Genomic DNA, 27,805 nt, shown 5'->3' with positions numbered 1-27,805 from the left:
ACGCTAGCCTTACCCATCCTTCTAGGCTCTCAGCTCTGACCAAGCCTTGCTCAGAACCAGGCTGTCTGTTTCCCTGACTACCTGGGACCTGGGGCATGTGACATGGTGTGGCTCTGATAATGGAAGCAGGCTGGCACTGTGGAGCTAGGAACAAGGAAAGGTGAGTCGTGTGTGTTTGGGGGGTGGGGGTGGGAGGGGGCAAGTTTATTACTTTGTTCCTGGTCCCTGTGTTCCTGCGTGCTATTCCAGAACAGCCAAAAGGTGGAGGACCGGCTGGCTGGGTTAATCATGCGTTTTGAGCCTTTGATGGTGCTCGATGAGATGGATGCCTGAGCATGTTCAGTGAGCAGCTTGGTTGAGGTCACCTTAGCTGATGGAGGAAGGGCACCTGCCCTCCTGTGGAAAAGGCAGGAAATGGTTTTCCTGTCACTCCTAGGGTAGCGCTCAGTGTGGCAAGTGGGTCTCCGATTGGATGAGGCCAGCACTGGAGCAGTTTCTGTGGAGACGCTGAACCAGACAAGTGTTTATTGCTGCAGCATGAAAATGAAAAGGTTGCTAGGGGAAGGCAAAGGAGGCCGGAAGTTAAGTGCTATGTTCCCTACAAATGCCGCCTCCATGGCCCACCCCCTACCCCCCACCATCGGGGCAGATTACAGAGAAGGGATTTTCGTTAAATGTTAGCTGACAATGAAATTACATTTGGGGTATAGTTTTACCCTTGATTGATGCTTTTCCTGGACTGGAACTTAAATGTCAGTCACCTGACCTTCTAGTTGCTCAGTTCTTTTAATTAAAAGATGATTCTAAGTAACATCCAGTAGTGGTCTATTTATTATTTATCAAACATTTTCTTTCCAGCAGTTAGTGAAAGGTCAGTCGCTTCAATGGATGCTTTGTTTTTGGTGAGCAGCTTAGATGAAAAGATATACAATCAATCTCGGCTCCCTCCTGTTTGCTCATGGGCAGGACACTGTTTAATAGTCATTGTGGCATTTAGGATCGCAGACCTCTTGAAACATGCAGAAAAGTGCACTTGCATCCCTTGCTGCTGAACATTTCTCCAAAAGTAAACATCAGGTTGTGATTATGGTTAATAATGAGATATTGATTGTTTGAAAATGTCACCGCCTGGGACCTTGGCCCCAGCACCGCTAGATGGCGCTGCACTCTCATGCTGATCGGCCACAATCATTTCATTTCCTTGCCTCGGGGTACCTTGCCTTTCAAGGTTGGCGAGTGTCCTTGTAAAATGGTGTTCTGCCTGCGATTTAGGAAGCTGAGGTCCTGGGGTGCCCGGGATAGGGTAGAGATGGGAGCGGATGGGCCTCCGGGCAGATGACAAAGACTTACCGGGTAGGGGGCGGGGGACCCAGCACTCTCTGCATCATAGCAGAAGGGGAAGGACCTAACTGGTGCTGAGCCCCTGGGGACCCTGCCCAGAGCAGTGTTCTCTAACCTTCTCCAGTCAGTGACACATCTGCGAATTTGCTGCGGAGGATGGAGGGAGAGAACGGTGCAGGCAGGGGGGCAACGCGGAGCAGTGGAAAAAACCCAGGCCTTTGGAGAGACAGATCCGGGTTTGAAACCCAGATAGATCGCTTTGTCTTGTGACATTAGGGGAGTGAGTGAATGAATAGCTTGTGCCTCAGTTTCCTTATCTGTAAAACAGGAATACTCACATCTACCTCTTGGAGTTGTGAGCAAATGAGCATGAACAAATCAGATGTGTCTTCGCTCTCCCTGCTTGAAGGCCTCAGCAACTGTTGATTCCCACTGGGTGGAGATGAATGTGCTTTAGATCAAAATGCAGAAGAAACCAAACAATGGTGTTGTGTACCTTTTCACCAGCCGCCTGTTTAACCATTTATCTTTTCTCAACCCTTCCCCCCTAATAGTTACCATCTCCTTTATCTTCTTCCAGCCTTCTAGCACCCAATCAATCAATCAGTCAATCAATCAATCAAAAAAGACAAAGGAGGAAACCAAACACCATCCTGCGAACTTGTCCACTATTGGAACTTACCCAATGCTGGTAGGTTTCACTGAAAAACTTGCTTTTCTTTAGTTATTTCTTAGGCAGATAGTGTGTGTGTATAGAAACTGGTGTCTTAATGGCATTCCTTCTGTCCCTTCTTTCCTTCCTCACTGTTGCTCCCCTTCCCTCCTTGTGTTAAACTTTTCTCCTTTCTTTCTCCCCACTGCAACCCAGATTGTGGAGGGAAGCCAGAGGGTCAAAACCTAGAGGCCCAGCAGAAGAAAACATCAGAGACATTGTTTCTGGGACCCGGGGCTGCTCAGCAATTGGGGCAGGAGTTTCTGGAACTCCCTCTGGTCCTCCTCCCAGTGAAGGGCAGGAGGTCGTGGGTGCCAGGGCTGAAATGGTGGGTCGGATGGAAGTGCGGTCCGGAGAGCCAGAAAGATCTGTTCATTGTCCTTCCCCCTGTCCAGTGCCCCTCTCCCTCCATTTGACCCTGGCTGGTCTGCAGGTGGGTCATGGGACCCCTCTGCCTCTGGTCACCCAGGATGCTAGGTCAGGGGAGCACAGGGCTTAGGGTGCCACCCAGGTGCATTGGGAGGAAGAGCTCTCTGCCTTCTTTCCTCTCGAGGTCTCAGTCAAAAGCATTGTGTTCAAATCCTGTGTGGCTGCGGCTTTGGGCAGGTCACTTAACCCTTCTAAGCCGCATTCAGTCCCAGCACAGGGTCTGGAGCCTAATAGGTCCTTGAAAGTGTATTTGTTGAGTGAATGAATGAACAAAGGAATGCTTCCCCATCTCTATTGTGGGGATAATCCTATTGGCACCAAGGATGCTTTGGGGGGCAGAATGCCAACAAGATGCTGGTGTGGCAGAACTTTGTAAACTCTCAAGCCTTCTACAGTTACGCGAAATAAAGGTGTGGGAAGATGGAAATGGGTGTGGAGCTGCAGGGCTGGGCTTCTCCCAGGAGAGCAGAGCCGGAGACTGTGGCCTCAGGAGAGGTGCAGGGCAGCCGGAGAGGATGATGGTCCCGTCTCTCCTGCTAAAGAATTCTGCAGGAAATGCCCAGAGTTCCTCAAACCCCCTCCCGGGGTGCTCAGTTTAAACTCTAGACGTGCTCAGGATTATCTTTAGAATATTAAACACGGGGAGAGGAGGATCCTGGGCTTTATCACCAGCTTCGCCCGGCTCCTGCCAAGTGAGGTGAAACGGCCCTGCTCCAGCTCGTGGCGGGGTCACGGCCTCCTCGCCCTGCTGGAGCTCATCCTCTTCCCAAGGCCTGGCTTCCTGCTGCGATCCATCCCCCTGCCATGGCATATGTGTCACTTTGGCTCCTCAAGGCTTCCAGCCCCCTGAGGGTATAATTCAAGGAACAATGGGCTTGTGCTGTCACTGCTGCCAGCCTTGGGCTGTCACCTCTCACAGCGAGGCAGGGTCTCCAGTTCAGACCGGGCAGAGGAAGGGTCCAAGCCCAGTGTCTGGCTTACCTCAGTGACTGTGCCTGAGCCCTGGCTCCCGGTTTCGCTGTCCAGCCACACTCATGGGGCCCCTGAGGTTAGAACAAGAGGCTTAATGTCCGAAAAATTCCAAATTAAATCCTAAGAAGGCAAACTTGTCTTTGGTGACATTGCCCCATCCCTCACTTTCCCAATTTTGGATGTGTGAGAAGAGGAAGGGGCCCTGGGAGACAGGCCAGGTGAGTAGGAACGGTCTGGTAACCTGAGCTCCAGGCAGATAAAGGGCACCAGAATATTCCATAGTCCTACAGCATTCCAGCCGGGTCTCTCCTGGCTTGGGCAACCTAACCTCCAATCCAGCATGTTCTTAAGGTTGGACCTGTTTATTCCTTCCCTTTTGATTGCTGAAGTAATCAAAATCAAATTCAGACTGGCTTCTGAAAAGAACCACTTTGAATACCTGTAAAGTCAAGAAGGTCGAATTTAGGAAACTCTCATCCACAGGACTTTGTTCCCCTGAGCTGTTGGCCACTTATAATTAATATTAATGAAAGATAGATGACAGATGCTCACTGCTCAACTAGCATGCGTTGCCAAACCCCAAAGGGGTTACTTTAAGATCTAAAGGACTTGAATGTACTTTACTGTCACGTTGAAGAGAATAAAACTTTCAGGGTATAGTCAAAATTTCGTATGTATGAGAACTCACAGGCGATGTCTGCCTTAACAACACAACACAAGACGAAACAGAAAGAACTGAGTGTGCTGCCACTTCTTACTGACATTTAAAAATAGCTCCCTTAAGCCCAAAACTGATGCAGGAGAAGACTTGAGACAGTAGATGGAGCACAGGCTGAGGCTCCTGGAGACCCCGGCCCGGCCCCTGCTCATCCACTAATTGTCTGTGACTTTGGAAAGTCATTAAACCTTTTCAGCCATTTGTAAAATAAGGGGTTGAACTACAAGACCTCAGAAGGCCTATTCTTTGGGTCTGTGGGTCCAAGAAGAGCCACAAAGATGGGGCGAGCAAGCACATTCCAAGACTTACTAAATACTTATTTAAAATCTTTTCACTTTTTCAATTTTGATTATGGAAGCACTCGTAAAGGTAGAGAAAATAGTGTAATGATCCTCCATATGTTCATCGTGTAGACTTAACCCTTATTAATATTTTGCCGTATTTGCTTGCCTATATTTTTTCTGAAGTATCTTAAAGCAAGTCCAGACATGACCTCCCTCACTCAAGGCTTCAGCCTGCTTCTCTGAAAAAAAGACCTTTTCTTACATCAACACAATACCATCATTAAGCCTAATAAGATGGTAATTAAAAGTAATTTAGGGACTTCCCTGGTGGTCCAGTGGTTAAGACTCTGCGCTTCTACTGGAGGTGGTGCGGGTTCGATCCCCGGTCGGGGAACTAAGATCCCACATGCCGTGCGGTGCAGCCAAAAAATTAATTTAATATCACCTAATACCCAGTCCATATTCAGATTTCCCCAAAGTTCCCTGAATAGGCTCTTAGCCTCCTCCTACCCCAGGTCTGTCCCTGGGGTCAACCACTGTTAACTACTTCCGGCTTGAGTGCCTCTGGTGATTACCTTCCCAGAAATCATAGTTTATACCACCACTTCTTGTTTACCAACTGCAGTCACAGTGTCTGGGCTTCCTGCTATGATAGATGAGGGTTGAGCTAACTTAGATTCTCTCTTCCTTCCATTGGGGTGTATTTCCACCTAGTTCTTCTGTATAGTAACACCTACTAAGGTTCTACTTTGGGTTGAATTGTGTTCCCCCCCCCCAAAAAAAGGTATGTTGAAGTCCTAATTTCCGGTGCCTGTGAATGTGACCTTATTTGGCAATAAGGTCTTTGCAGATGTAATCAAATTAACATGTGGTTATACTGCATTAGAGTGAGCCCTAAATCCAATAGCTGGCACCCTTGTAAGGAGAGGGATATTTGGAAACAGACACACACAAAGAGGGAAGACAGCCATGTGAGGACGGAGGCAGAGATTGGAGAGATGCAACCACAAGCCAAAGAGCACTGAGTTTTGCCGGCAACCACCAGGAGCTGGAAGAGGCAAGGAGGGATTCTCCCTTCCAGCCCTCAGAGGGAGCATGGCCCTGCAGGCAACTTGATCTCAGACTTCTGGCCTCCAGAACTGTGAAAGAATAAATTCCTGGTGTTCTAGGCCACTCAATTTGTGGCAGTTTGTTACGGCAGCCCTAGGAAACTAATATGGTTCCTCTATCTTTGGAGCATTATTGTAGGGGAAAAACTCAGTTTTCCACATTCCTGTGTAGAGAAAAACCCAGTTCTTCCCCCCTGGGTGTTTCTTCTTGTCAGTTTCCTTCATTACTCACATAAAACACTTCACTTCTGGTCACCAAATAGGTGGAGGTTTCCCCCTACAACAAGCGATTCTCTGAGACACTAGCTGAGTATCCTACAATTTAATTCAGTTCTGACACTATCTACCCAGAGATAGCATCAGATCCCACAGGTTAAGAGCCCAGCCTCCCAGTCTTATAAGACTGCCCACCCTCACCCCGCATACACACACACACATACTTCGGATGCCAGTCACAAGCCCAGGTCATCATCTGTGCTTCGGACCAACCAGCTGTAGATCAGAGCTTCCAACGACCCCCTCCTTGGGTTTCATTAATTTGCTAGGGAGACTCACAGAACTCAGCGAAACACTTACTTAACGTTTACCAGTTTATATGTGACAAAGGATCCGATGAACGGCCAGATGGAGGAGATGCCTAGGACACAGTATGGGGAAGGGACGTGGAGCTTCCATACCCTCCCCAGGGCACCACGCTCCCAGCACCTCCACATGTTCACCAACCTGGAAGCATTCCGAACACCATACTTTTGGGATTTTACGGAAGCTTCGTCATATAGGCATTATCAACCATTAACTGCATTTTCAGCTCTTCTCTCTCCTCAAGAGAATGAGGGGCGGGGCTAAAAATTCCAAGCTTCTAATCGTAGCTTGGTCTTTCTGGTGACCAGCCCTCATCCAGCAGCTAAGAGCCCACCTAGAGTCACCTCATTGGAACAAAGAACACTCCTATCACCTTGGAAATTACAGGGGTTTCAAGAGCCCTGTGTCAGGAGCCGGGGGCAGAGACCAATGCATATTTCTTGTTACAAATCGCGATATCACAATTACGTAAAATGCTTATGTCTGTATTTCTTGTTCCGTCAACTACCTCGATTCTCTACTTTGTGAAATGGGGATAAGAACCAAAGGTTTCAACAGGCAACTGAATGGACCCGGGGTCCGAGAAGTCGGAGGGATCCTGAGCTGCGCCAGGCAAAGGGCGGATGCTCCTGACCCGGGGCCACAGCTGCTCCAGCTCGAAGGCTGTAGAGGGTCCCAGCGCCGCCGGCAGCAGGAGCGTGAGGGAGGGCCCTGCCCAGAGCTGAGGCTAGCTCATGTGCCTCCAGGCAGCAGCCCCCAGAGTCTGCCTGCTTCCCTCTTGCTTATCACAGGCCTGTTCCTCTGGAAAGGTTCCAGACGCCGGCTCTGAAGATGGCTCCTCATGCAGCAGCTTCTTCTGAGTCCTGTTTTGACGTGAAACACTGGCACGCATTGGGGGATGCTAGCAGATGATTGCATGATGCTCCCCCCTTTTCTCTGTAGGAATGTCCTTAACCATCTTGCCAAATTGCTCTTCTAGAACGGTTGTGCTGAGTAGGCGAGTGTGCCCGTTTCTCCCACCCTGGCCCATTCTTGGTGGTGTTTTGTGTGCTACTTTTGCTTAAACTTTGCTTGATCTTTCTTTCCCTTTGTGCAAACGTCCCCATCTACTCATTTTTATCCTCGTATACTTTCTGTAAGCATTCTTTCGTCCATTCGCCCTCCTTTTTTCTTTTGAATGAAGCAGGATCGAAATACATAAGAATTAGACAGGGCCCCACAGAATGGAGGTCACAATACACAGGGGCTGCCTGCTACCCCAGCCCTGGTCCTGCAGGTGTCCTGGCTCTCGGGATTTGTTAAGGTTGCTATCAGTTGTGGCTAATATATGTTCAGTGCTCACTACATAATAGGTGCCCTGGTTACATTATCTTGTTCAATCTCATAGCAACCCCATGAAATACAACCATTATTCCCAGAACCTTGATTCAAAGGAGGCAGTGATGCCAGAGTCTCTGCTCTTAACCAAGGCCTCCAACAGGGCTGCCGCGTGGGGTGGCTCAGGCTGCACGTCGCACAACCCCAGGGGACACCATTTGCACAGACTGCCTTGTGAACGGCACCCCCTGGAGTTGTGCAGTGCAGTGGCCCTGGCCTTCTACTAAGTAAGAGCTTAAGGAAAATGCTTTCTACCTATTTGACAGGCTTAGGAGGGTAGATCTCACTACCCACTGAGGGGCTTTTCTGTTTTGGATTTATAGGACTTTCTTAAGGTCATGGTTCTTCATGTTTTAAAAGCCTATTGGTGTGGAAGCCCTCCCACCTACATAAACATTTGTTTAGGAAGGGAGTGCCCAGCGTGGGCCCCGTGCACTGACACCAACCATGTAAGGCCGTGGACTCGGCCGCTGTTTGTGGCTTCCCCCCTTGGCCACCGCAGACTTATTGAGCAATATATTATGAGCGTGCCTCACTTTGATGATGTGTTATAGATAAATCATTAAGGAGGCAGCTCACCGCGGTGATGTATTGGTGTAATAGATCATCAGAGTGAAGTCTTCTGCCGACATACGGCCTGGCTCAAAGGGTGGTGTCATTCAGGGAAGAATTAGCCCAGCAGCAGATCTGGCTTAATTACAGGATAAAAGGTTTGTGAATGATAGGTTGAAGTCTACAGCACCAGCATTTTGATTCTTGATGTAAAAATATAATTGGGCTTCCTGAGAGAATTTTTGATTATTTTTTCAAACGGCCCTCCGCTTTATCACAACAGCACAACTTGCCACGTGGCTGCAGGGGGTACCTTTTATTGGGGGGAATCTCCAGGCCCTTTCCACATCTGAGTTACTGTCATCCTTTAAATTTGTAGGCCACAGAATGAGTTAAGGGGAGATAAAATCCAGGAGGCCTGCCTTTAAGGCCTTCAGAATGACGTTCTTAGCAAGCAGACCGTTGGAATTGAGTGATTTATTCAAATCATCATTAACTAAGGCAGTGGTTCTCGACTCAGTCTGTGTGCACGTGTGGGGAAGAGGGCAGTCTGGCGAGTATGTGTGTGCATGTGTCTGAGAACATTAGCATCTCAGGGATAATAATAATAATCATGTTTATCGGACACTTAACATTGTGCTAAAGGCTTTGCATGTGTTATTTAATCTCATTTAATCCATACGACAACATTGTGAGACAGGCATTATTCTTCTTCTTCTCATTTTCCAGATGAGGAAACCAGCCAAGAGCTGGCATTACCGGCCAGGGTTGCACAGCTGCTCGGGGGCAGAGCCGGTGGGCCTGGTGCTGCAGGTGACTCTTACCCTCTCCCCTCCCACCTCTAGATCCCCCACCGCCTTCCTTTGAGAACCCTAAACCAGCGCTCTGTGGACCACAGACTTCAGTGAGCACAATTCAAGATGCGTTTGTTGAAAAAGTAATTATTTTAAGACACATAAATCAAACATTCGGTATTAGTAGGGCCTCAAATTTGGTCTGAGTTGGTTATTTCTTGAAAAGCTTGTAGGATGACACTTTTAGAAATTGTAAGTGAAACTATTTGGCCCAGCTCTCCCGGGAGACAACTACAATAGATGCATAAAATATTTTTTGAAATATTCTTAAATAGTATTAAATTACTGATAGGAGAGTAAGAATGACTAGGTTGACAGAGATGGAAGAATAGGAACCAGATAGGTGAATGAGCACAGAGGCTGCTTTCACCCTGAGGGTTACTGATCCTGATGGCCCTACAGCTACTGGAGGAGAGAGGGCGATGGAGGCCGGAAGGCAGCCCTCTCCACAGTATGTGGGCACCCCCAGGGCTATACCCCTGGGGGAGGTGACCTGGAAGTGGAGCAGCCTTCACACAGAATTACAACCCAGGTTCCAATTACCCAGATTGTCCAGGTCCAGGAAATCTCAGCCTTGAATGTGGTTTAAGGTGGGCCCTTGGGACTTCCCTGGATGTCCAGGGGTTAAGACTTCGCCTTCCAATGCAGGGGGTGCAGGTTCAATCCCTGGTCGGGGACCTAAGATCCCACATGCCTCGTGGCCAAAAGAAAAAATACCAAAAACATAAAAAACAGAAGCAATATTGTAACAGATTCAACAAAGACAAAAAAAAAGAAAAAAGGTCCACATCAAAAAAAAAAAAAGGTGGGCCCAGACTGCTATGGCTCCAACACATTACAGAAGTAGATCTCTGGGCATCTGGCCTCATATTACTCCTATAAATAATTTAAAAAATACTGGACTATGGTCGATGAGAACCAGGCACACAAGGAAACTCGACCCCGTGAGACCCAGCAAAAACAGGCAATAGAAACAGATCTATAAAGACTTTAGTTACTGAAACCATCAGACTACAGACAATAAATGACTTTTCTTCCTTATTATGTTTAAATAAATAAAACATGAGCTTGAAGATCTCTTAGAGAACAGAAGACAATAAATGAGAAGTTGTTATAGGACAAATACTCAGCTGTCTATCCACCGCTCTCCCCTCCCATTCCACCCTCAACCCTCGTCCCTCAAAGAAGGAAGAAATTCTGGGCAGCAGGATTCAGTATGGAAATCTCACTTAGCTTGGTACCAGGGAAACTAGGAAGGACATTGTCTTATTCTCAGTATGTTTATTTTCAATAAAGAATGTCAAATATAGAACTTCCCTTTGGCTCTTACTTGTGACTTTAAAAAAATATAATTTGAATTTTTATTTGTTTGGAAGTAAGAAATACTTAGAGACAAATTGACTGAAAAATCTTGAAAATAGACAACCAACAATATACCACAGCCCTCTCCCACAAATAAAGGGGGGTATACAACCTCACCTTTTTAAATCATCATAGAAAATATACTATTAAATTTGATATGTAAGTGTTAAAATCTGAAATGTAAGTGGCTATGATGCTATGATGTATAGATGACATTGCTAAAAATCCTTAGGAATCAAGAGTTAAAAACATGGGCTCCACCTCAGACAGACTGGGTTGAAGCTCCAGTTTTGACAATTAACAACATTTTGTAATCTAGGGCAAATTAGTTAATTTCCCAGAGCCTCAGTTTGGTCATCTGCGAAATGGGGATAATAATAGCACTGCATCTGCTTCAAGGTGTTGAAAGAGTCAAAAGAGATCCAGGATGGAAAGAGCTTTGCACTCTGCTGACCCAGGAAACTTGCCATCGTGACTTTAACTTCCTGGAATAGCACTACCACACCAGGGGAAGCTGGCATTTGCATTTTGCTTGCGTTTAAATCTAGGAAGGCTTTACGTAAAGAGACTGATTCCTTATGTGTAACTACTAAGAAAAACTCTCTTACCATGAAAAGCTGATGAGACTTGGCTCCTGGGGACCGGCTCAGGGCTGCTCAGGCTTGGCCGTTTGCAGGGAACCTTTTGATAAAGAAGCCACTTATTCTGGCCTCTAAAATCAAGGCCATCTCCTTGTGAAGGGTAGAAATCCAGGTGAGATAAGATTGATAATCCTGCATTGCAGAAATTTATTAAAGATGTCCAGATTAAAAATTGAGTTGTTTGTCAATCAATCATCCTGTTTTCTACCTTTTTCTCTGTCATTTACTAAAAATATTCCTGTATAGCACTGAACCCCCTGTAAACAACCTAAATGCTAATCTCCCTTCCCTTGCCTTTGGAAGGACAAGCTTGGTTGTGTTCCTTGACAGAGGTCCCTGGGTTTGTCCTTGTCTTGTTGAAGGCTTTACTATTATTAGTTAAATTTTTCCTGAGTCGTGTGATTTCAAGTGAGGAAGAAGGGCACAGCAGTGGAAGTCACCAATAAAGTGTGGTTCAGCCTGCATTCTCCTATTTTTGATAATTTCCTTAAACCCCAGTGAGAGGGGACAGGTTGCAAACAACCAACCTAAAGATTGATCCAAGGCTTAACTATTGATCAGTAGGTCGCTGTGAAACTGTTGGGGTTCCTTGTTTCAAAGAACTAAGTCAACATCATTTGAGTTTTCCAATATCTCAGCATGCACTTGGGGGATGTCTTAGGTTGGGTCCCCTGTAAGCAGACTCTGAGATGGAGAGCTGCATGCAAAATTTTAATTAGGCACGTTCTCAGGAGATATACCTATAAGGGGGCAAGGCAGGCAGGACCAGGCCCCCAATGTGGTTGCCTTAGAGACCTCAGCTAATTGTATGGGGAGCTCTGCAAATGAGATGGTCCTTCAGAGTCGTCCCTAGGGAAGGGGGCTGGGCCTTTGCTTCCCCCCATCAGCCAGTCATTGGCCAGGGCCACCCCAGGGAGAGGATGTACCTTGGGTAAAGCAATTTCCAGTGAGGGATGAAGCTCCGAGCCATAAGCAGCCCATATTCTCAGCAGCTGGGAGACGGGCGGGTGGCCCTGAAGAGGGAGATCTTGGCGGACAGTATTCGTGACAGATCATCCATTGAGCTGCTCAGACCCACTTGCTTTTCATAGTAAGTTTGCCCCATCTCTGATGGTTTCTCTAGGACTGTGGGTTGTTTCGTAGCGAAACTGACAAGAGAAGGCTTAATGGGGCAAACTGCAGCCCCTGATACTGCATTTGATCTCAAGACTCTAACTGATACTCAAATGCCCCCTTCTCCACCACCTGTACTAGATTCTTCTTACTCTTGGCCAGTATCTCTGCTGGTCTAAGTGGCTTGCTCGGTGGGATGACCCAGACTCTCATTCCTGAGGATTCTGAGGGGCTTTGGTTACCACTCTCATTTCACGCCTTGGCTGCCATTTGTCATTAAAATTGGGTATAACACCAAGAAGTGCCCCGGTGGATCATCTGGGTGTCAAACGTATCCTTCTCCGCCTCCACTGAGAACCAGCAGCCGTGGTTCACACTGACATACACTGAGCTGACCCATGTATGAACTTGGCTCGGCTTTTTTCCTCCTCTGTCAGCTGGCCATACAGGACCCCCGTGCAGCCTTAGGCCTGGAGCTGGGGCGACACTGGTGCACGACATGGGGTCTGGGCTACCTGTTCCTGAAGCTCACTCGTGCTGATCCTGAATGTACCACTTCCATCTTATGACGGATCGCTGCTGGGCCTGCCTGTGACTGGGTGGATCTGACAAAACCAAGTTCACGATGGGCATCTCTGGTTGCCTGTCTGATCACTTGGTGTCACTTGGTTGGAACGCTATCTCTCCCAGGTTCTGTAGCATCTGGGAACTGCTTTTGAGCTGGCGTGTAGTTCTTCCTACAGATGTCCTGTCTTGCTTCAGAACCGTAGGCGTCTATAATATTATTCTCTTCCTGGGGCTTGCCAGAAACTCCACGTGGCGTCTTTTCCTACCACAGATCCTCTGGTTCCATGGAGCCTGCCGGGTTGTACAGCGCAAGAGGCAGGGTTGCCCGAACTTGATCAGAGCCCTTTCCTGCCCTGGTCCCCACTCTAAGCTGGCAGACTTCTGTGTTACCTGGTGAAGCAGGGGCTATGGTATCTCCAGAACCTGATGAGGCCTACCAGGCATTACACTCCCTGCTAGGCGGTGGGAACTGAGGCTCCGCAGCCAGGATAGTTCTTCAGGAACAAGGAGGCAGGGCTCACATCCCTGCCTCAGCCGGTCCTTGGCCACAGGCTGCCCCCTGGAAGGGATGTAATTTTTTTTTTTAATTTTTATTGGAGTATAGTTGCTTTACAATATTGTCTTAGTTTCTACTGTACAGCAAAGTGAATCAGCTATGCGTATATATATCAGCTATACATATATCCCCTGGGATGTAATTTTGAGCAAGGCGGTTCTGTGTGGCCAGAGGAATTCCCAGTGAGGGATACAGCTGTGAGCCCTCATCAACTGATAGCTCCCACTGCTGGGATGTGAGCATGGGGGTTCTGGGCGGAGGACCACAGTATCCACCACAGGAATCAAATTCCAGGACTGGCACTAGGCTGAGGCAAGTGAGGCACATGGGGCCCAGACTTGAGTCCCTCACTCTCAAGATTACACAAGCGCAGATTTGGCGCTTGCCTTACCCTAGTCCTGGCCTGTCAAACGCCCATGGAAATCTAATATCAGGAAATGGTAAACATTTCAGGTTGATCAGAATAAAATTCCCAGTCACCATGAAGTCAGCCTCTTTCTGGAACTGGTGGAACGTTGGACAACATAATTCTAGAATATTTCCTTTCTACTTCTCGGCAGGGGACAGGGAAGGGTGGACACTAGGAGAAGGTGTTACCTGTAATTACTGCTAAAAAATTCAGAGCACCTTTCCAACGTGCCAATTATTCTATGTCTTTCTTTGTCTAAGCCCATGGTCATTACCCCATGATCTCTGCGTTATGGAAACGAAGTCAAAGGAAGGAAGAACAGAATATTTCAGTTTCCTTCCGTTATTATGACATTGATGGCATTGTCTAATCCTGACCCTACAGGCCAGCTTCAGTGGGTGGGACCACTCACCTGCAAGAGAATGCAGATTATAGAACGACCATAACATGCTAGGAGAACAAGAGGTGGTTGGAAGACCAGAGAAACACATAACTCATATACAAGTAGAAATCAGAGTTGGAACCCAACAGGAAAAAAAGCAAGAGTTGAATACAGTGCAGGCTGAGTGGAAGAGGACATGGGTATGGGGTAGGATCATTCTGGGACTGATACTGAACCTGCTGGATTCCAGCCATGGCATCCTGGGAATGTGTGGGCATCGATGGATAGTTTTTGTTTTTCTTTTTTACCCAGAGCGTCTTAGAGCATCCTTCCCAATTATATAGTTAAGGCAACTCTAATCAGATACCATTGCAGTTTTTATTATTAACTTAACAAGTTGAAAATAAAGTTCATCAGGAAGGATAAATGCATGAGAATAGCCAATGAAATTTGAAATATAAGAATGTGATATACCTACTAACTATCAAATGTATTAGGGCAACAATAATTAAAACAGCATGATACAGGTGTAAATAAGCAATTAGACCAAGAGAGTACAACAGAGTTCAGAAAAAAACCCTGTGTATGGGTATTAAGTATATGACAAAGCATTTCACATCAATGAGAAAAGGGTGAATTATTAGATAGACAGTGTTGGGAATAGGTTATGAATTTCAGGGAAAATGTTAATTTAGTTGTCTATCTGGCACCATACCCAAAAATGATCCCACACGAATTAAAAATCTAGAACTAAAAATTAAAACTATAAAAGTACTAGAAGAAAATATAGGGCCTTTTTGAACATGACATGAAATTCAGCAGACAAAAGGGAAAGAGTGACAGTTCTGACTACATAAAAGAAACAGTGACAACAACTTCTGTAAGGTGAAAAATACCACAAACAAAAGTTAAAGGATGGAAGAAAATATTTTAAACATATACGCTAGACAGAAGATTAACATCTATCATATACAAAGAGCTGCTACAAATCAGTAAGAAAGAGAAATACCATGGACAAATGAGCTAGCGCTGTGAACTGGCAATTCACTGAAGAAGGAATACGTGAGGCACATAAAGAAAAAATGCCCCACCTCAGAAACAATGAAAACAACACAAATCAAAGCAAAATAAGGTCTATTTTCCCTGTCAGAATTGGCAAAAGTTAACAAGATTGCTAACACTCTGTGTTAGCAAGACAGGATACAGATAAAAAGGCATACATAGTTGAAATTGAACCTTGCTAAAACTTCCCCCCACCCCCTGCAATAAACATGGAAGTGCTTATGTCTCTTCAATGACCTGTTTTCATTTCCTTTGGATAAATACCCAGAGGTGGGATTCCTAGATCTTACATTAGTTTTATTTTTAATTTTTTGAGGAACATCCCTATTGTTTTCCATAGTGACTGAACCAATTTACATTCCTACCAACAGTGTAAAGGTTCCCTTTTCTCCACAACCTTGCCAACAATTGTTATTTTTTTGTCTTCTTGAAGATAACCATTCTCACAGATGTGAGGTGATATCTCATTGTAGTTTTGATTTGTATTTCCCTGAAGATTAGTGATGTTGAGCACCTTTTCTTGTACCATTTGTATGTCTTCTCTAGAAGAATGTCTATTTAGTTCCTCTGCTCATTTTAAAACCAGATTAAAAAAAAATGTATTTATTTACTTGGCTGTGTCAGGTCTTAGTTTCGGAATGTGGAATCTTTTGTTGTGACACGTGGGCTCTTCATTGCCGCGCGTGGGCTTCTCTCTAGTTGTGGCACTCCGGCTCTAGAGTACACGGGCACAGTAGTTGCAGCACGTGGGCTTAGTTGCCCCGTGGCATGTGGGATCTGAGTTCCCCAGCCAGGGATCGAACCCACGTCTCCTGCATTGGAAGGCGGATTCTTAACCACTGGACCACCAGGGAAGTCCCAGACTGTTTGTTTTTCTGTTATTGAGTAGTATGAGTTCTTTATAGATTTTGGATATTAACACCTTATCTGATACTTGGTTTGCAAAATTTTGCCCCCATTCTGTAGGTTGCTTTTTCCCTTTGCTGATCATTTCTTTTGCTGTGCAGAAGCTTTTACATTTGATATAGTCTTACTTGTCGATTTTTGCTGATGTAACATTTTTAAAGAAGCATTTGGCAATATCAGTCAAATATAAAATACATTTGCCCTTTGACCCAGAAACTACACTTTTAGAAATTTCTCATACGGAAACCCTCCTTCAAGAGAGACAAGATATATGGCTAAGTAGGTTCAGTTAGCATTAATTGTTATAGAAAAACACTGCAGATAACCGTTCAGGGTAAGAGAGGTTAGATAAATTGTGGAATATCCATACAATGGAAAACTACTAAGAAGAATAGGGCTGATCTATGTTGTACAGATTTGGAGTAATGTCCACAACAAGTTGTTAGTTAAAGGAAAAAGCAAATTAAAAATTATTACATAAAGTATGAATCCATTTTTAAAATAGTTAAAAAAGTAAAAGAATAGCTTAAAATTTAAGCTATTACTGTAGAAATTTTCAAGCACATAAAAAGTAGAGTGTAATGAACCCCTCTAGTCCCAAAGCATTGTTGCAACAATTTTCAACTCTTGGTTTTTCTTTTTCCATCCCATTCACTTGCCTCCCCAACCCATGGGTTATTTGAAGCAAACCCCAAATATCCTATCACTGTATCCATAAGTATTGGGTGGGCCAAAAAGTTCATTCGGGTTTAAACCCGAACGAAATTTTTGGTCCACTCAGAACATCAGGTCCACGTTCACATTCAAAGGATGGTGCAGGCAGGGCAGAAAGGAGACACACTAACTTGATGTCAGTGGTCATCCTTGAGGAGTAAGCTTCATGGGGGTGGATTTTTATTTTTAACATTTCAGTAGTGTATAATTTGTTTTTACATTATTACGGTAAAAGAAACCTCAGTAAAGATTTTTAAGAGAGTAAGAGAGAAACCTCAACCATTCTTTTTATCTCTACAAAACCCCCTTATAAAAGTTAAAAAAGCAAATGAAATCATTGTTACTTGATTTAAAAAAGCCATCTCCAATCTTTGATGGAATGGTTTGGGATTAATACATCAATAAAGATATTAAAATTGGAATATGTAATTAATACTTATTACTATCAGAATATCCAGTTCAGGCCAAATTTTTGATAGTTGAGTTATAGACTTTAAGTGCTGCATGAACTGTATGTATATTATAATATAGCGAAGCTCTTATAAAAATCAAGGTTGCTGGGACTTCCCTGGTGGCGCAGTGGTTAAGAATCTGCCTGCCAGTGCAGGGGACACGGGTTCGAGCCCTGGTCCGGGAAGATCCCACATGCCGTGGAGCAACCTAGCCCGTGTGCCGAAACTACTGAGCCTGCGCTCTAGAGCCCGTGAGACACAACTACTGAAGCACATGTGCCTAGAGCCCATACTCCACAACAAAGAGAAGCCACTGCAATGAGAAGGCCACGCACCGCAACAAAGAGTAGCCCCCGCTTACCGCAACTAGAGAAATCCTGAGTGCATCAACGAAGACCCAACACAGTCAAAAAAAAAAAAAAAAAAAAAAAAGTCAAGGTTGCTATAGACTGAAAAAAGTTTGTGTCCTGAAATCCTAATCCCCAAAATGGTGCTATTTGGAGGCAGGAAGGTTGGGAGGTGACTAGGTTATGAGGGTGGAGCCTTCCTGAATGGGATTAGTACCCTCATAAAAGAGACCCCAGAGAGCGCCCTTGCCCCTTCTGCCATGTGAGGCAGAAGATCCAGAAGACGGCAATGAACCAGGAAGCGGGTCTCACCAGACACCAAATCTACCAGCACCTTGATCTTGGACTTCCTAGCCTCTAGAACTGTGAGAAATAAGTTTCTGTTGTTTATAAGCCACTGGTCTATGGTGTTCTGTTATAGTGCTCAAAGGGAGTGAGACAGATGTATACATGTATGACCATTTTATGGAACTGAAGTAGTCCAACTGCAAAGTTCCCAGAGGGAGACTGTGATTGGCCCACGTTGGGTCAGCTGTCCCCTCGTGGCCCAATCAGCTGTAACTAGGAGGGTGGGGCTGTACATGCCAGGGTGGGTGGGCTGAGCAGAGATCTCATCTCCACTCAGCCAGCTTTCCTATTTCTCCCCCAAGTTTCCTTCCCTTGTGTTTCTTGACCTAACTGCCTTGTGCAGCCCGCAAGTGTGTGGAGAGAGGAGCATGGTGGAGACATAGAGGAGGGGGCTTTGAAGGCAGACAATCTGCGTTTGGATGGACAAACGGGGATTTTGAGTAAAACCCTCCTCTCTGAGGCTGGCTCCTCATTTTAGTTAAGGGTTGTGAAGGAGAAAATGCCTTACGGATGAAGAGGACCAGGTCCACACCTGGCACGTCTTCCACGCCCCTTTATCACGAAGTGTTGTGAGCTTGGGCTTCTCTTTCAAGACCCCGCCCCTGGAACATTCTGGAGTGGGGCTTGGAGATGCTGCAGCGCAGCCCCTGTCACTGCAGAGTCATCGCAGGGGCCTCCCCAGCTGGGCCGACAGAGCCAGGCACAGCCCCAGCCCTGAAGCGCTGTTTTCACAACCGGGGGCCCCTCCCCTCTTCCCCTTGACCTTGGAGTGCAGCCCCCAGGGCGTCTCCTCACAGGCCCAGTCTTCCCACTGAGGCCCATCTCTCCTCACCGCAGGCCTCTCCACACACCCACTCGGATATGCGCTAATGCCATTATCTTCCCGAAATTAAAATCAAGCCTCAACCTATAATGTTTCGCGGAGAGGGAATTGGGGTTATATATTCCTGCGTGGAGCGATATTCTATTTCAGTCATAGCATTTAATTATGATTGGTATGTTAGTGCCCACCGGAGCATAACAAATTGTCATTATGTTATTCTGCTGAGTCTAATTTAATTGGCAAGTTGTCACAAAAGCAATTATCCATCATTTATTTTGTTGCCATAACCACATCTAGAAGAGCACCTGCTGCCTGCGAGGGGAAATGCGCCACTGTCTCATAGCCCTGGATCCAGGCCACTTATCTGACACAAAGGCATTGCTTCCCCTTCTGATTTAAAAATATGTTCCTCATTTCCTGCTGCGGTCTCATGAATCCTCCTGGGGAAGCCTCAAAGTGCCAGAGGAAATTCACAGCCTGGGAAGTGGCCTGGGGCCCACCTGAGGCTGGAGGTCGGCCGCTCTGTTGGGGTGCTGGTTGGGGGCAGTGGGAGGAAGAGGCCCCGGGGAGGGTCTGGGACCCCGGGCTTTGCTCTGTCAGCTGTTTCCGCAGCCACATCAGTGATGGATTTATAAACATTTGCTGCTCTTTTCTCCCAGGGCATGTGCTTGCTCCCTGGGAAGCAGGATTATCTGGCCATTTCACAGAGAGGCAACCTGAGGCCCAAAGTCACGAGGGGAACCTGGGGAGGGGCCGAGACTACAACGGAGATCTCCAGACTCCAAAGGTTTTTCCCATTCTTTGGATCAAGCACATGCAGGCAAAACCAAGGTACTTTTGGGCCTGACACAGTCCCAGGCTGTGGCTCTGGTGCAGTTGGACAGTCATCTGCCCTCCTAGGCCAGGCTTCAAGGGCCCTATTTCACATGGACACACCAGAGACAGCAGCTGAGTGGGGTGCAAAGAGCAGAGGGCGAACAGAAAAGGGAGGGGAGAGCCACCAGGTGGCCTGCCCACCTCAGAGAGCCTGAGACAGGAATGGCCCCCTTCCCGGGAGCCTCTGATTCTAAACTCTCTCGGAGGTCTTGGTGGCCCCGCCCCTCCCTGGTGGCCTCCCCAGGCTTGAATGCTATCCCCACGCCCAAGCCCAGGAAGACTTTTGTGAGTGAGGAAGCAGAGGCAAGCAAAGTTTGCTTTATGGGATTTTTTTTCTTCCCTAAAGCTGGGAGATAATCATTCCTAAGGGAAGATGCAGCCTGCAGGTCTGTCCCTGTCCTGTGGATGGAAGTGGGTGGAAAAATGACTAATCTTGTTCTTGCTTCCGCGATGCTTTTATTAGCATAGTCAACAAAAGACTTGTTAAAAACAAAATCAAACCCCAAACACAACACCCAGTAGGTTGCAAAGGGGAAGAAAGAACCAGACCTTTAAATCAACTAGCTTCTCCCTCTGGCTCAGTCAGCTGCAATTCCCAGGCTACCTATTTGGGGACATTGGAAAATTACCAGCTTCCCAAACACAGGCAGATCATTTCTTGTAACTCTTAAAAAAATCTTTTGTTGTCATTGCTAACTAAAAATAAGCTAAGGATGTGTCCAGTTCCTCCCTCCTGGACCAGCATTATCCCTAAGGAGTGTTTCTCATGGCTGCTGAGAAGTCACTCTTGCCACCGTAGCAAAATGGCCAGGATCTCTGCTCACTGTGGGAGGCCCCCTTGAGTCTCTGGGGCAAGAAGTTATACAGTTGATATCAGAGCAGGAACAAGTTTAATGTGCAGGTAGGAGGCTGTGCATGAGGGCCCCGCTGGGTCCAGTTGTGGTAGAGGGTGGTGTTTAATTACAAGTGGACGTGTAAATTAGCTCGAACTCTCTGGAAAGTAAGTTGGTTAAAAATGGGTCAAGAGCCATAAAAAATGTCCATCATCTGACTCAGGAATTCTGCTTAGGATAAGCAAATTATTTCGAAACAGAAGAAAGATGTTTGCTCTGGTGTTATTTATAATAGCAAAAACAAAATCTGTGCTGAGGAACAAACGGACTTAGAGCAAGTGGCTCTGAGCCCAGGGGTGTTGTTGATAGAGTTTGCTTTGTGTTTTCTGGGAGGGACAGGAGTCAGGTGTCAGGAGGAACTCTTTACGCAGTTGCATTAAGTAAGCATTTTGTGGGCACCACAGTAAACAGAGCCAGGTTATGTGTGTATGTAAATACAGATAAGACACGGTCCCTCTCGAGTTAGTTTCCTATTGCTGCTGCAACAAATTGTCTCCAACTTAGTGGCTTAAAAAATACGTATTTTTTATTTACAGTTCTGGAGTGGGAAGTCTGGAATGGGTCTCACTGAGTAGAATCAAGATGTCAGTAGGGTTGTGTTGCTTTCTGGAAGCACTAGGGAGAGTTGGTTTCCTTTCCTTTTCCACCTTAGAGAGCCTGCCCTCCTTCCTCCATCTTCAAAGCCAGCAACAGTGGGCTGAATCCTTCTCACCCTGTGTCTCTCTGACCTTCTTCCGTGGTCCCAGCTCCTCTGACCCTCCTCTCCTGCCTCCCTGGACCTCTTCTAAGGACTCATGTGATAATTCAGGCTATTCTCCCTGTTTCAAGGTCAGCTGATTAGCAACCTTAATTCCATCTGCTGCCTCAATTTGCCTTTGCCAGGTAATGCACCATATTCATAGGTTTGGGGTCTAGGACGTGGACATCTTTTGGTGGGGGGCCATTATTCTGCAAACCACGGTCCAAACCAGGAGCTTCCCATTTAGTGAGAGAGACACGTGACCACATCTTTAGAGTACACGGCAGAGAGCCATAATCAGCCAGCAAGACTGGGGGAGGCAGCGTGTATATTCATAATAATCCAGACATTCCTTTCTGGGAAGCTAGATACCATCCAACTTGTTTTCCTCCTCCTCCCAGCACAAACTCTCTGCCCTGGTCACTTTAGCATCTGCACTGTTTCATAATCACCAAGTGCACTTTCCCAGTTTACACCTTTGCCCATTGCTGCCCCTACCTGGTTGCCCTTGTTTCTTCTTACTCCCTACCCCAACCCCCCCAACCTGTCAAAATCCAGATCAAGTGCCGGGTCCTCCCTGACTCTTCCCTGCACCCTCTCACCCCAGCCCAGGGCTTCTAAAACACTTATAGTCTCAATTACACAATGTTCCACCTAAGTGTGATCACTTTCATGTGCTATTATCTCAATTTTAGTGCGTTCTTATGTCTCAGCTAGATTTCAGTCACTCTGAGATCAGGGATCATGTGTGATAATTCTTCTGTCACTCCCATAGCACCTGGAATGGTGGTAGTGAAGAAAAGTTTGCTAAGTTTGTTCAAGCCATTCTTTGAACAAATGGGGCACTCACAAAGGTATCAGACCCTGGGGATGGACATGAGCTCCAAAGGGAGTCCTGCTCTAAAGGGGCACTCAGTCTAGAGGGGGAGACTGACGGGTTATGATGTGGTCCGACAAGAGCTAGAACAGAGTCACACATAGGAGGGGCTTCTGGGTCAGCTTGTGGGTGGATCAAGGAAGGCTTTTCAGAGGAGGTGATGTCTGGGTGGAATTTTGAAGGATGAGTAGGAGTGAGCTAGATAAAGGGATCTGGGAAAAGCATCCTATTCTAAGAGAAGGAGGAATATTTAAAGCAGAACAGAAATTGATTGAATTCTGGAAAAATTACTCATCTCTCTGTCTCTACCAGATGTGAGTATTATAGATGCTAAATGTTGTCCCGCTTGGGTTCCCCAGCCTCCCAGCACAGGCTCACTGCTCTGGTCACTTGAGTCTCCTCTCTGGTCTGTAGTCATGACATGCTTTTTCCTAGTCCCACACCTTTGCCCATGAGCTTGGAAAAAATGGTAAAAGCTGACATTCACAAGTGAAACTGACAAGGAAGGGACCAAAATGATCAAGTCTCACTAAGTCAAAAGGCTAATAATAATACCTATGACAGACAATGAATAATATCCTTAATACATACCTGATAAGGAAAAGACAAAACTTCAAAAAAAAAAGGACAAAGGACAGGAGCAAGCATTTTACAGATGAGAGAACACCAATGGCTGATAAACATTTGAAAATATGCTCCACTTGTAGTTGGGGAAATGTACAAGATTGTTACTATATATATAGTAACAATAGCTGGATAAAATCAGAATTGTCCATCAATAGGTGAACGTTGAATAAATTATAGTATTATAGAAAATTATAGGACAGACTAGTATAGAATATTATGGAGGTATTGAAGAATGAATTAGATCCATATATTTGACCTGGAGGAATCCCCATGATACCGTGATGTGAGGTTAAGCGGCAGGAACAGTGTTACAGCCTGTGGGGGAGTTGGGGAGATTTAATGGGGAATGGCCGTGTCTGTTTAAATCATCGCCAGGAAAGGTATGGAAGCCTCCTTACAATGAGCACATACTCTTTTCGTAATTGCAAATATTAACAACATTTTTTTTTTAAGTACTGAGGAGAGAGATCAGCAGGGTCTCTGTTAAGGGGGTGAGGAATGATTCACGCAGGCAGGTTCCTGGGTGCGGGCCTATTTGTCCCTCCTTGGCTTCTCTTCTATTCAAATGAGCTAATTTAACAAACGTGAGATAGCTTTCATTTCCTTGGTTAAGTGCGTTTAGATCCTGGGATTTAAAACAGCATCATTTACATATGTAGTGACCCTCTCTTTGTACCAGTGAACTCCAATAATAAATTAATTAGAACCATTCAGTCCCAGCCCCGCTTCCCTGAGGATGCCTTCCTTTGAGTGCACACATCTGTCTGAACTAGGCTCTGGACAATGTGTATTGCTAACTCTTCTACCCCTGGGTAGCAGGGTGAGCCCAGCGTCAGCTCAGGTACCTCTGAAGTTGTTTGAGCACTTTCCTCAGGTCTCCAAGGCTAAACTCGTTAAATCTCTGTCCCAATTGATCAAGGAGAATGCCATTTGCATCTCAGCTCCCTGCTTCTTAGTAAAGCCGGCAGAAGCCCTTTCTTGTGAATCTGAGCTACTCCGGAGGTCACTGGCCTACGGTCACCATGGCAACTCCCTTCAGTGTACCACGGAGAGGGTTAAGGAAAAGAGTCAGAAACTTACCGGGGGGCCCCAGGAGAAAGCCACTTTCACAGAGAGGGATTTCAGTCTCAATTATTGGGTTGCTATACGGGGCACTGCTTTATATAGGATACATTTTTTCCGTAAAAGGTCAATTTTTTGGGTAAAATTTTGTAATTTTATTTTAAACACACAAGTGGAATTCCCTATATTTAGAACTCCACTGTGAATTCTTCTATAAAGGGAATAAAACCCCCTACAATTCGTTTAGTACAAGCATAGATGTCAGATGCCAAGCTGTTTTGAAGTTCAGCACACCAGTTTTTTGGGGTTTTTAAGGTGGGGGTTAGTAGTGTGGGTGAGAGCTGGTTGGGGGGAACTTACTTCGAGTAATGCTTTGGGTGGCATTTGCATGCTGTCTTCGGTTGGGTTCTACTAAAAGAAGACCCTGAGCCACAGATTTGGGTGCAAATGATTTATAAAGGGACTGCTCTCAGGAGAAACCTGTAGGGGAACAGGAGAAGCCGAATAGGAAAGGGGAGGAAACCAAATGAAAGTCAGATTTCAGGTCCCAAACTCAGCCTGATCCCACGGGGAATTCAGAGCTTACCACCTTGAATCAAAAGAGCTGGGTTTTTTTTTTTTTTTGAATTTAAAAAAAAATTATTTATTTAATTATTTATTTTTGGCTGCGTTGGGTCTTCGTTGCTGTGCGCGGGCTTTCTCTAGTTGCGGCGAGCGGGGGCTACTCTTTGTTGAGGTGCACAGGCTTCTCATTGCGGTGGCTTCTCTTGCTGCGGAGCACAGGCTGTAGGCGCACAGGCTTCAGTAGCTGTGGCACGCGGGCTTCAGTAGTTGTGGCACGCAGGCTTCAGTAGTTGTGGCTCGTGGGCTCTAGAGCACAGGCTCAGTCGTTGTGGCACACGGGCTTAGTTGCTCCGTGGCATATGGGATCTTCCCGGACCAGGGCTTGAACCCGTGTCCCCTGCATTGGCAGGCGGATTCTTAACCACTGCGCCACCAGGGAAGCCCAAGAGCTGGGCTTTTATGTTCTCAGATCAGTTAGCTATTGGCTAGAGGCTGCCCAGGGGAAAATGTAAAATTCCCAGAATGAAGCTGCTTTAGTGCCCAAGGTCAATCTTCTGAAATTCATCAGTGCAAGCCATTTGCAGCAAAGTACACAGAGGGGGCGGTGGGCATGCGGAGCTGGTGAAAGGTATCGGTTTCAATGGAGTCCGTAACAGATGCCAACAAGTGTGGTACGCAAACGGCTCTCTAAGGGCACAACCTTAACAAAAAACCAGTGAAATGAATTAGCTTCCACAACAAGGTATTTAGAATGGTGTTGGAGGAGCAAGGTGATAGTACACTTGGGTGGATGCATTGTTGGTTGAAGAAACATTACAGAAGAGTATGGAATGAATGGCTGTTAGTTGGAGGACTAGCTCTAGGGGCAGACCGCGGGGCTCCACCTGGAGCCTGTGTTGTGAAACATTTATATCTACATCTTAGAGGCAGATGGTGAACTTATCCAAGTAAATCTGTGGATTACCCTAAACTGAGAGGAAAGGCAATAGAACAAAGGAAAAAATGTTGGAAAGGACATTCCAACGAATGGATAGCTATAAGATTAAAATTAAAGAGATTAATGTAAATGTAATGTGAAGTAAATTTCATTATGGTCATCCATATGGAATATTATACAGCTGCTAAAAATAACATTGAAGAATAATAATGATATGGAAAAATGTTCATGATTATTTGGTTATAAAAAGATATTATCATATTCATGGAAAATGTATTGAAAGATGTTCTAAAATGATCATGTTGCTTTATCTCTCTAGAGGTGGGGTTATGCTTGATTTTGATTCTTCTCTGTTTTTACTCAGTTCTATGACTATTTAAAAATTGGAATTTATGAAAAAATGTGACAACTATTTTTGGTTATTGTCTTTTGTTTTTTACTTTAGCTGTATGGTGAAAACATAGTTTAACAACAGAAGACATTAACAATTCTAAATCTGAAGGCATCTCATAACAGTTTCAAAATATATGAACCAAAAACTTACAGAACTAATAATTGGCAATGATCAGTAGTTGATAGAAAAAATAGAAAATCAGTAACGCTCTAGAAACTTGAGCAACACCGCCAACCACTGTCAATTCATATTTATAGAACACTGTCCTGAACAGTGGCAGAGTGGGTCATCTTTTCAGGTGCACAGGGATCTTCACCAAGATAGACCATGTACTGGGCCATAAATAAGAATCAATAACCTTAAAGGGATTGACATGATGTAGAATGTGTTCTCCGACCACAGTGGAATTAAAACAGATTTCAATAATACAGAGATATCTAAAATATCACCCCAATATTTGATAATTAAACAACAATTAGATAATTTTTAGATCAGAGAAGAAATCATATCTATTTTGAAGTGAATGATAATGAAAGCAATATAGACTATCTATCTGGAATGCAATTGTAACAAAGCTGAGAGAAAAACTTAGAGTTTTAAAGGCTTATATTAGAAAAGAAGAAAGGTTTAAAATGAATGACTTAAGTCTCCACTTTAAGAAGAAGAAAAAGAAAAGCAAAATAAACTCAAAATAAGTGGAAGGAAGAAATTATAAAGATGAGTGCAGAAATAAATGCCATAGAAAAGAAATGGTAGAGAAAATGAATGGATATAAAAGCTATTTCAAAAAATAATGAATAAAAGTGGTAAACCTCTAGCTAGAATGATCAAGAAAAAAACTGAGAAGACACAAGTTACTGATACGAAGAATGAAAGAGCAGACATCACTATACAGCCTAGAGACAGTAAAGGATAAAAAGGAAATTATATAAACAGATTTACACCAAGAAATTCAACAACAAAAGAGAGATTTACAAACTTCTTTAAAGACACAAATTACCAAAACTGACTCAAAAAGAAATAGAAAATCCAAATAACCTTATTTCTATTAAAGAAATTTAAGTTATAATTTGAGAAACCTTTCTATAAAGAAAACTCAAGGCCCACACGGCTTAATTGGTGAATTATATCAAACAGTAGGGAAGAAATAATACCAATGTTATACAATTTTTCTCCAAAATAGAGAAGACTTCATAACTCATCTTATAAAGATAGCACCTGATACCCAAACCAAAGACATTACAAGGAAAGAAAACTATAGAACAGTATCCCTCATGAATATCGATGCAAAAATTCTTAACAAAACAAAAACGTTAAGAAATCAAATCCAGAAACATATAAAAAGGATAATACATCATGACCTACTGGGGATTATCCCAGGGACTCATGGTTGGTTTAATATTTTAAAATCAATTAATGTAATTAACCTTATTAACAGAGTAAAGGAGAAAAACTATACAATCATCTCAATAGAAAAATGCATTTGGGGCTTCCCTGGTGGCGCAGTGGTTGAGAATCTGCCTGCTAATGCAGGGGACACGGGTTCGAGCCCTGGTCTGGGAAGATCCCACATGCCACGGAGCAACTGGGCCCGTGAGCCACAACTGCTGAGCCTGCGCGTCTGGAGCCTGTGCCCCGCAACGGGAGGGGCCGCGATAGTGAAAGGCCCGCGCACCGCGATGAAGAGCGGTCCCCGCACCGCGATGAAGAGTGGCCCCCGCTTGCCGCAACTAGAGAAAGCCCTCGCAAGAACCGAAGACCCAACACAGCCAAAAATAAAGTAAATAAATAAATAAATAAAGTAGCTATTAAAAAAAAAAAAGAAAAATGCATTTGACAAAAATTCGCCATTTATGATAGATATTCTTAAGAAACTATGAATAGGAGGGAGGGATAAATTAGAGTTTGGGATTAACAAATACACATTGCTATATATAAACTAAGCAAAAAGGACCTACTGTATAGCACAGGGAACTATATTCAATATCTTGCAATAGCCTATAATGGAAAAGAAACTGAAAAAGAGTACACACACACACACATACACAGTTTATATATATATATAAAAGTGAATCACTTTGCTGTACACTTGAAACTAACACAACATTGTAAATCATCTGTACTTCAATTAAAAAAAAAAAGTCTCGAGCAAGCCAAGGCCAGTCTAGATTAGCCAACAGGCAACTACTCCCAAGTGTGTGAATGAGCCTCACTAAGACCAGCA

At 45.0% G+C, this 27,805-nt stretch overlaps 1 long non-coding RNA gene across 1 annotated transcript; it reads left to right on the top strand.

Moving 5' to 3' along the window:
- Nucleotides 1–167: 167 nt before the first annotated feature.
- Nucleotides 168–27,370, top strand: LOC309649781. Its single transcript, XR_014257281.1, has 2 exons — nucleotides 168–2,032; nucleotides 8,806–27,370. It is a non-coding gene; the product is annotated as an uncharacterized lncRNA (long non-coding RNA).
- The last annotated feature ends 435 nt before the right edge of the window (nucleotides 27,371–27,805 follow it).

This window comes from Balaenoptera physalus (genome assembly GCF_965194825.1).
Source record: "Balaenoptera physalus genome assembly, chromosome: 20".
Taxonomy (NCBI): domain Eukaryota; kingdom Metazoa; phylum Chordata; class Mammalia; order Artiodactyla; family Balaenopteridae; genus Balaenoptera; species Balaenoptera physalus.
Note: the sequence above shows the minus strand (reverse complement) of the source record. Positions and strands in the feature narration are given on the sequence as shown.